Source organism: Nicotiana sylvestris, chromosome 5 (genome assembly GCF_000393655.2).
Source record: "Nicotiana sylvestris chromosome 5, ASM39365v2, whole genome shotgun sequence".
Classification (NCBI taxonomy): Eukaryota; Viridiplantae; Streptophyta; class Magnoliopsida; order Solanales; family Solanaceae; genus Nicotiana; species Nicotiana sylvestris.
In genome coordinates this window covers 34,335,411-34,345,477 of record NC_091061.1, presented here as the reverse complement: position 1 = coordinate 34,345,477, position 10,067 = coordinate 34,335,411, and positions in this window count along the sequence as shown.

Below are 10,067 nucleotides of genomic sequence, written 5' to 3'. Positions count from 1 at the left end.
GTCCCTGTTGTGTTCCTCTTTATAATGATTGTAGACAGTCACTGACTTGTACTTCTTTCGGAGAACCCTAAGGGACCAGGTCACCAAGTCCCTGTTGTGTTCCTCTCTGTGGTCGTTCATTCATTTGCTGATTTTCAAACTTAGACCAGGACAGTTGAAATGAGAGTCAGTTTTTCTATATGGTTCTTCACAACAAGTTTGTTAGATCATCAAAACATCAGAAGGATAAGGCAAAGACATTGAAAACCCATCAATATAGGAGGTAATTAAAGTGAAACTTGAGTAGGGAGGGTAATAAAGTTTCCAATAGTGTATAGGTATGTAAAAATTCTATTCAGGGATTTTTTCATACCTATACACTATTTGAAACTTTATTACCCTTAATGTTCATGATTAGCTAATTACCTGGCATAAACAAGTTTTGTTTACCAAATATATACAATCCACATTAAAAGGCTTCCAATTCAATATTTATGGCTTCAATCAAAAGATTTAGTTACACTCTTTCCTTCTTTCTCTCCTCTCTCCCTTCTTGTCTCTTCTCCTCTCCACATTGCCCCGTGAGGCTGTTTGCACAGAGAACCTCACTCCAAGGCTAAAGTTGCTTCCTTGCCGAGACAAAGCTGGGCTTTCTGCATTGATGGACGGACCTTGTTGGAAAATTTACCTAGTTTGACCAGATTATGTTTAATGTTGAAGGTCAAAGGGAAAAAGAAAAAAGAAACTACATCAAGCTATTTTTAAATTCCCATATGTAGCATCTCAATACTGTGACTTGCAATAAGGCAATTCATAATTGTTTGAGCTTGAATTAGGTCCTACTGGAGTGCACAGCTAAGCTGCATAGCTGTATCTATTGTTTCACTTATTATATTTTGCAAAAAGACACTAATCAAATTCTCTATGTGAACCGAAAAAGAAAAAAAATTGGATGAAATTAAAAATATTTTTACTTAACGTTATGACTGCAAGATCCTAGTAATAATATGTACTACTTTATTTATATTCTTTCTTTTTTCGTGAAGAGCTGAGAAACGTTCTATTTAGAGACAATTTATCTACAACTTTCATACATTATTTATATCAAGTTATATACAACTACAATATCATACCACTTAAAAATAATTTTTATACAAATTTTATACAATATCTTTTGTATATTTTGTATCTGATTTATATATATAGTAAAAGTAAATTTCATACAACTAATTATATATTATACAACTTATCCACAATTTATTTACAACTTTCACACATTATTTCTATCAAGTTATATACAATTACAATATCATACAACTTAAATATAATTTTTATACAATATTGTTCAACTTTTATACAATATTTAAATAAATAAAAAAGCAATAGAATATAATTTGTCTACAATTTTACTACAATTTCTGCAGCATAATGTATGTCATGTCTTCTTCTTCTTCTTCTTCTTCGAGTTTCAATATGAAATTCAGCCAAAATCAAGTCTAATCTTCACCAAAACACCCTCAAAATTGAGATATAAACTCCAAACTATATTCCCAATTGTTTGCAACAACACTCAATCCAAACAAATAATAGTTTTTAAAACCCCAAATTCGAATTCAAAGCTTCAAATCTTTTTAATGGTCGTCAATGGTGGAATTGCTGCTCCCTTTTCCTTAGCTTTACATTACTGAAATTAGGGATTGAGACATAGAGAGGGACGTAGAGAGAACCCCAATTCTTTGCAACAACACCCAATTCAAACAAATAATTTTTTTTGAAAACCCAAATTCGAATTCAAAGCTTTCAAAGCTTTTTAATGGTTGTTAGTGGTGGAATTGCTGCTCTCTTGTACAAGAAACGTGGGGGAGGGGGTGAGATGTGGAGAGAGAAACATGGGGGAGTGGGATTTGTACGTTACACTGATTGTAGGAATTGATTAATTATCCTTAAATCCTAAAAATGTACATAATTGGTAATTTTGTATGTTTACCTTGAAAATGGTAATTTACAATTATATTTGATTTTGTGGTTCTAAAAATATGTAATTTATTTTAATACTAGTTGTTAGGTAATAGATGCTAAATGTGAGATACGAAAGTAAAGTAAGAGTAAGAATTGGAAGGAAATTGTCTCGGAAAATAAACAAGGTTGTTTGCAAAAAGACAGTAATCAATTCTCTATGTGAACCGAAAAAGAAAAAGGAAATTGGATGAAATTAAAAATATTTTTACTTAATGTTATGACTACAAGATCCTAGTAATAATATGTACTACTTTATTTATATTCTTTCTTTTTTCATGAAGAGCTGAGAAAAGTTCATTTTAGAGAATGCGACATCGAAACTTATCTACAATTTTTCTACAATTTTCATACATTATTTATATCAAGTTATATACAACTACAATATCATACCACTTAAAAATGATTTTTATAAAAAATTTATACAATATGTTTTTTTGTATATTTTGTATCTGATTTATATATATAATAAAAACAAATTCCATACAACTATATTATATATTATACAACTTATTCACAACTTTCACACATTATTTCTATCCAGTTATATACAACTACGATATCATACAACTTAAATATAAATTTTATACAATATTGTTCAACTTTCATACAATATTTAAATAAAAAAATATAAACAACATAATACAATTTTTCTACAATTTTACTACAACTTTTCTACAATTTTCACAGCATAATGTATGTCATGTCTTCTTCTTCTTCTTCTTCTTCTTCTTCTTCTTCTTCTTCTTCTTCTTCTTCTTCTTCTTTCAATCTGAAATTCAGCCAAAATCAAGTCTAATCTTCACCAAAACACCCTCAAAATTGAGATATAAACTCCAAACCATATTCCCAGTTGTTTGCAACAACACCCAATCCAAACAAATAATGGTTTTTAAAAATCCAAATTTGAATTCAAAGCATCAAAGCTTTTTAATGGCTATCAATGGTGGAATTGCTGCTCTCTTTTCCTTAGTTTTACATTATTGAAATTAGGGATTGAAAGATAGAGAGGGACGTAGAGAGAATCCCAATTCTTTGCAACAACACTCAATTCAAACAAATAATTTTTTTTAAAAAAACCCAAATTCGAATTCAAAACTTTTTAATGGTTGTCAATGGTGGAATTGTTGCTCTCTTATGCAAGATACGTGGGGGAGGGGGTGAGATATGGAGAGAGAAATGTGGGGGGAGTGGGATACGGAGAGAGAAACGTGGGGGAGTGGGATTTGTATGTTACAGTAATTGTTGGAATTGATTAATTATCCTTAAATCTTAAAATTGTACATAATTGACAATTTTGTGTATAGGAGGTAATTAAAGTGAAACTTAAGTAGGGAGGGTAATTAAGTTTCCAATAGTATATAGGTATGTAAAAATCCCATTAAAAAATAGTCAGCTTTACAACTGGTTATTCAATAATAGCCACAGTTTCAAAAATAATCGAAATTTAGCCACTTTTCATGTAAAGATAAATCTGAATGAAAACACAGTTCAAAATCTGAAAAAATACTCCAACATAATATACTAGAACTCCAGTCTAATATACTGGAGTTCTAGTATAATATACCGGTCCAGCATAATATACTGGAGTTTGGAGCACCGGTGTTCCACTCTCCAGTATATTATACTGGAGCCAGCAAAGTATACCGGTCCAGCATAATATGCTGGAAGTTCATACACAGATGCACTGAACTCTAGTATAATATGTTGGACCGGCCTCTGTTCCCGCGAAATAGTAGCTATTTTTTAATGACTTGACAAACGCTGGCTGCCAGTTTAAAAACTGGCTAGACAGTGCTATTTTAACCGAATTTGAAGCAGTCGGGCAAATGAGTTCTAAATAGGGAGAATGACACAGTTACCCATAAAAACAAAACTATTTACCCTTGCCTATCCATTTGTTTTTCTACCCATCAAACTAATTACATTTCCTACCCATACTAGTTTTTGTGGGGAAATTTTCTCTTTTTTTCTCCAATTCTTTTTTATTTCTATGATACTTTTCTTTTTTTCCTTTTTTTCTTTCTTTTCTCCTTTTATTTTTTCTCATTTTCTTCTTATTTTTTCCTTTTTTCCTTTTCTAATTTCATTTAACTTCTTTTTTTATATTCTTTTTCTATTTATAATCTAATTTTATTTACTGTTTTCACTACTTTTTTATTATTCTTTTTTTTATCCAATAAGAAAAAATAATTGATATAGTAAATATCTGTTCACCTTTTTTTTAAAATATAACTAGTATAATATACCTTTTGTCTTTTTTCTCATTTTTTAAATCCAATTATTAAATAGAAATAATATCAGTTGTCACTTAATCTAATTCACTGAATATCACACTGACTGTTGTTGAGCACCATAAATTACATAATTATATTTTAAGAATCAACACGTGATTGACATGCAAACCTTGATCTCCTTCCCTACAAGTATCAGTACACACTCTATCATTAGCAGTAACACATCCAATTATGGAGCAAAAAAACATAATATAGAGCCACCAAATCTCCATATATACTAGTTAGAATAGAAATAATAATAAAATATTAAAAAAATATAATAAAAGTATAAGCAGCAAAAAAGGCTTCTAGTACCATATGATACTAATATGGTATACATGTATATTAACAGAGTATATGATTGCTCTAGAATATTGCTACAACTATCTACGACTATACCATTGTACCAAAACATTAAAGGATGCAATAAAAGTATGAGAAAATTACATGCTCACATTGCAAGCTAAATATTCGCAAAGCAACTTGCTCATTCTGTATACTAACAGGGTATATAGTTATATGAGGTCGTTCCAACAATTACCTATAACTATAAAAACTATTATATAATACACATAATCTTTGTCCATCGGCACAAAAAAATTTCAGCACTGTATATTCATATAAATAATTTCAGAATAATAATCACTTAAAAATATAGCTAAAACAACCAAAAAAGTGTTCAAACTACCATATGATACCAATATGGTATATAACTATACCAACATGGTATACGACTTTACTGGTTAATTTTCAGCAATTATATGACTATACTACTATTACATAACACATATGCATAAAGAGAACAATAAAAAAAGTGTACCACATATTAATAAAATAAAATATTTCAAGATATTGTTCTATATTACTATTATTAAAAGAAAATCAAACAGTGTACCAATTAAATGCAGCTAATACAACCAAAAAATGATTCAACTAGCATATGATATCAATATAGTATATAGCTATACTAATAGGGTATATAATTTTTACGGGATCATTCCAGTAACTACACATAACTATAAAAACTATTACATAATACATAAAATCTATATCCATAGGTACAAGAAAATCCAACACAGCAAAACATGATCATATAAATCATTTTAGAATAGAATTCACTTAAAAATGCAGCTAAAATAACCAAAAATATTCCAACTACCATATGATACAAACATGACATAATTATACCAATAGGGTATACAATTCTACTAATTAATTCAGACAACTATATATGACTATAGTAGTGGTGGGATTTTACTGGGTTGTTGTTGTTGTTGATATATGACTATAGTACTATTACATAATACACATGCATAAAGAGAAAAATAAAAAAATAGTGTACCACATATTAATATAAGAATGTATTTCAAGATATTGTACTATAATACTATTATATAAAACAAACGCATAAAGAAAAAATCAAAATGATTACATAATACACATGCATAAAGGAAAATTAAAAAAATTCAAGATAGCATACTATTCTACAGTTACTAAAGAAAAATCAAATAGTGTACCAATTAAATGTAGCTAATACAACCAAAAAAAATTTCAACTAACATATGATACCAATATAGTATATAGTTATATCAACAAAGTATATAATTGTATGCAAAGAGTTTACTTTTTTTTAATTCAATTATTAAAATGAAATAATATCAATTGTCACATAATCTAATTAACTCAACGAGAGCTTATGCAATGAATAATACCTCCATGGAATTCCATTAAATAGTTCATTTAGAAAAGTATTTGAAAAACAAATGAGAGCTTCGTCTAAATTTCAATATGAACTTCCCAAAAGGAACTATAAATAATATTTTATAATACCCAATTCGAATCAAACAACAAAACTTCAAAAAGGATTTTTAAATTCAAGAGTTTCAAGCTCAACAATGGTTGGTCTTCAAATACACACAAAATTCCAGATCTGGAGTTTGAAAAAGAGTTTAACAAGAAAATCTCTGGAAAACAACTTTGAACACAACATCCAATTAAGTAATCGGGTGTTTTTAGGTGATTAGTACGAGGATCGCGCATGACGTTGAATAAAAATCTCATATAGAGAAAGCCAAAATCTGTCGAATGCAGTGAGATTGAGAATTTTGAGAAGAATATATTAAAAACCTAATTTTTTTTTATAGATTTACTTTCTAGCTTTGTTTTCCTGGAATACATGAAAAAGAGAGGATAGAAAAAGTGGATTGATCAGAGATTACAGGGAGGGATATAATCCAATTAGAGAAAGTGAAGAAAGAGAAGGAGAAGAAAAATATAGGGAAAAAGTACAAGGCAACTTTAAACTGCATAGTTGCAGTAGAAGAATAAATAAGAAAAATGGGTATACGGGTAAATAGTTTTGGTCGGCTAGGTGTATAGTGTAACTATTTTGAGAGTAGGTAAAAGCGGGTAATTAGTTTGTCTTTAGTAGGTATATAGTATAAATTGCTCTTCTAAATAGTGTACCAGATGATTTTAGCAAAATATTTAAAAACCCAAAGAATATATCATTTTTGTTATAAAACAAAGATTGTAAAGTAAAGACAAGTATAGAGAGAAACTGATATATTATTCGAACTCAAACTGATGTACATAATGAGCTGAAATCTCTTCTATTTATAGAAGAAAGGAAGCTGCTCTGTAAGCTGCTACTACAAGCTGCAGTGTAAGCTACTATAAGCTGCTGTGTAAGCTGCTACTACAAGCTGCTGTGTAAGCTGCTACAAGCTGCTGTGTAAGCTGCTGCTGTACCAGATATGGATAATCTTCTACTGAGAGCAATATTTATCCATAACGGAGTACTGAATGGATAAGCTTATTATACCCGGTATGGATAATCTTCTACCGGGGGTAATGTTTATCCATAACTGGGTACTGAAAAGATAAGCTTATTATACCCGATATGGATAAACTTCTACTGGGGGTAATGTTTATCCATAACCGGGTACCGAAGTGATAAGCTTCTTCAGGAAGCTTATTTCCAATATAGTACTAAATAGATAAACATATTTACGGTGGAGTCCCATATGGATAAGCTTCTTCAGGAAGCTTATTTACAACGGAGTACTAAATGAACATCCATAATATAATATATTTATAACACTCCCCCTTGGATGTTCATTAAAAGATAATGTGTCTCATTAAAACCTTACTAGGAAAAACCACGTGGGAAAAAATCCTAGTGAAGGAAAAAGAGTACACATATTTAGTAATACGCATTGTTAGGTGCCTCATTAAAAACCTTATAAGGAAAACCCCATGGGAAAAAACCTTAGTAAGGGAAAAAGAGTGCATCGCGTATTTTACTCCCCCTGATGAAAACCTTGTTTCAAATATTTGAGTCTCCGCATTCCAATCTTGTATACCATCTTCTCAAAAGTTGAAGTTGGCAAAGATTTAGTGAATAAATCTGCTGGATTATTACTTGAACGGATTTGTTGCACATCAATGTCACCACTTTTCTGAAGATCGTGTGTGTAGAATAATTTTGGTGAAATGTGCTTCGTTCTATCTCCTTTTATAAATCCTCCCTTCAATTGGGCTATGCATGCAGCATTGTCTTCGTATAAAATTGTGGGTCTTTTCTCACATTCCAAACCACATTTTTCTCGAATAAAATGAATTATTGATCTCAACCATACGCATTCCCTACTTGCTTCATGAATAGCTATTATCTCAGCGTGATTTGAAGAAGTAGCAACAATAGATTGCTTTGTGGAGCGCCATGATATGATAGTACCTCCATATGTAAATACGTAGCCGGTTTGAGATCGAGCTTTATGGGGATCAGATAAATAACCTGCATCTGCATAACCAACAAGGTCTGCACTATCTTTGTTAGCATAAAACAAACCCAGTCGCCAGAGCTGTCACACCTCCTTTTTCCGCCCCCGCGAGGGTACAAGGAGTTTTTTCCAATTAAAGGACAGTCGAAACGGGATTTGTTTATTTATTTCAGAGTCGCCACTTGGGAGATTTAGGGTGTCCCAAGTCACCAATTTTAATCCCGAATCGAGGAAAAGAATGACTCTGTATTACAGTCCGCGAACCAGAAATCTGGATAAGGAATTCTGTTAACCCGGGAGAAGGTGTTAGGCATTCCCGAGTTCCGTGGTTCTAGCACGGTCGCTCAACTGTTATATTTGGCTTGACTATCTGATATAATACGTATTATAAACTTATGTGCAAATTTAACTTTTAAAAACCGCTTTTATCATTATTTATTTTATACAAAATTGCAACGTCGTGAAAACGCATCTCGAGCCACGCCACAACCAGTGCACGCGTGATTTGTTGACGCATTTTGACTTCGTCAAGATCGTGATTTGGGTTACATAAATGTACACCCGTATTCAAGAAAATAACCTTATTAAATATGCGCCAAAATACTACGCGTTATGATATTATTAGGTAAGACCGTGAATTTTACTAAATCGCCCATCTTGAAATCTAGGTATTTTCTTATATAAAAAAATAAATAAATAAGATTGGAGGACTGCAATTTTTTGTATTATTTATATTTATTTATTTGTTAGCGAGATCCTCCCTTATTTTATGAATACCCTTTAATGACTACATCTTTATTATTACTAAGTTTGTCCATAATTATGAAGTCAATCTCTACATACTTAAAAATAACATATTAATTACTAATTCAAAACAAATATTAATGGAAAGTAATATTACTAAAATGATAATTACGAACAACATGGAATTGCCCAAAAAGTAAAAAAAAACTAATTATCCCATAGTTGGATTAAAACATATTGTTAGTATGACTTAAGCTTATTGAAATTAATTATTTACAAATACTGAAAATTAAAAAAAAAACTTGATTACTAAACCATATTTCTAAAAGTTAAACAATTTAAACTTAACTAACTTTGTTTTAATTCACATCATGTCCTAATACTTGATTCGCAAACTAATTCATGTTTTAACTGAAATTAACTACATGATTCCGATTAACTTAATGTTGACAAAAAACCTTATGAATAAGGAATTAATCAATTTTTGCCAAACTGATTCAATAACGCCATTTTTTACGTTATTTCTTCTATTTTGATTATTAAACAGTTTTAATTAGTAATCCGTCTTGAATATATTTCCTAATAATCCGGTTAAGGCGTTATTTAATATATCGCTATAACATGTCTAATTATGCCAAATGACAGTGATTGACAGAATAATAATACATGAATAATCTAAATACAATACAAAAAAAAATTAAAACTAAATTAAAAATTTAACATTCCGTTCTTCATTTCAGCTTACAAAATGCCAAAATTATAGTTGTGTACCTGGTATTGCCAATATAAGAAGAAGAAAGTCAGCCACGCAGTAATAACAATACAGCACATCAACAAAAGTCCAATAGCAGTAACAACCCAGGAACAGAGTTTGCAAACCGGTGGAGTATTAATCTCAAAACAAAAGCTTCAAGCTTTGATGAAAACAATTAATTCTGATTTCAAACAATGAAAGAAAGCAAAAGTTTTTTTTTTAGTTTTTTTTTGAAAGTTTAAATATTTTTTCGGAATTTTCTCTCTCTTAAATGTTCAGCCTTTTTTTTCTCTCTCTCTTATTTTCTTTCTGTTCAGATTCGTTATTTCTCTTCTGTCTCCCCTCGTATCTCTATTCAAGACTTCTATATATATATATCCCATCCCATAAATCTTTTAATCAATTAAAATTAACCCATTTTCTCCTACCAAACCCATTATCTTCTCACTCATCCCTATTACATTAAATAAATATATCAACCCCACCCCATTATATTTTGTCCCCCATGCTTTC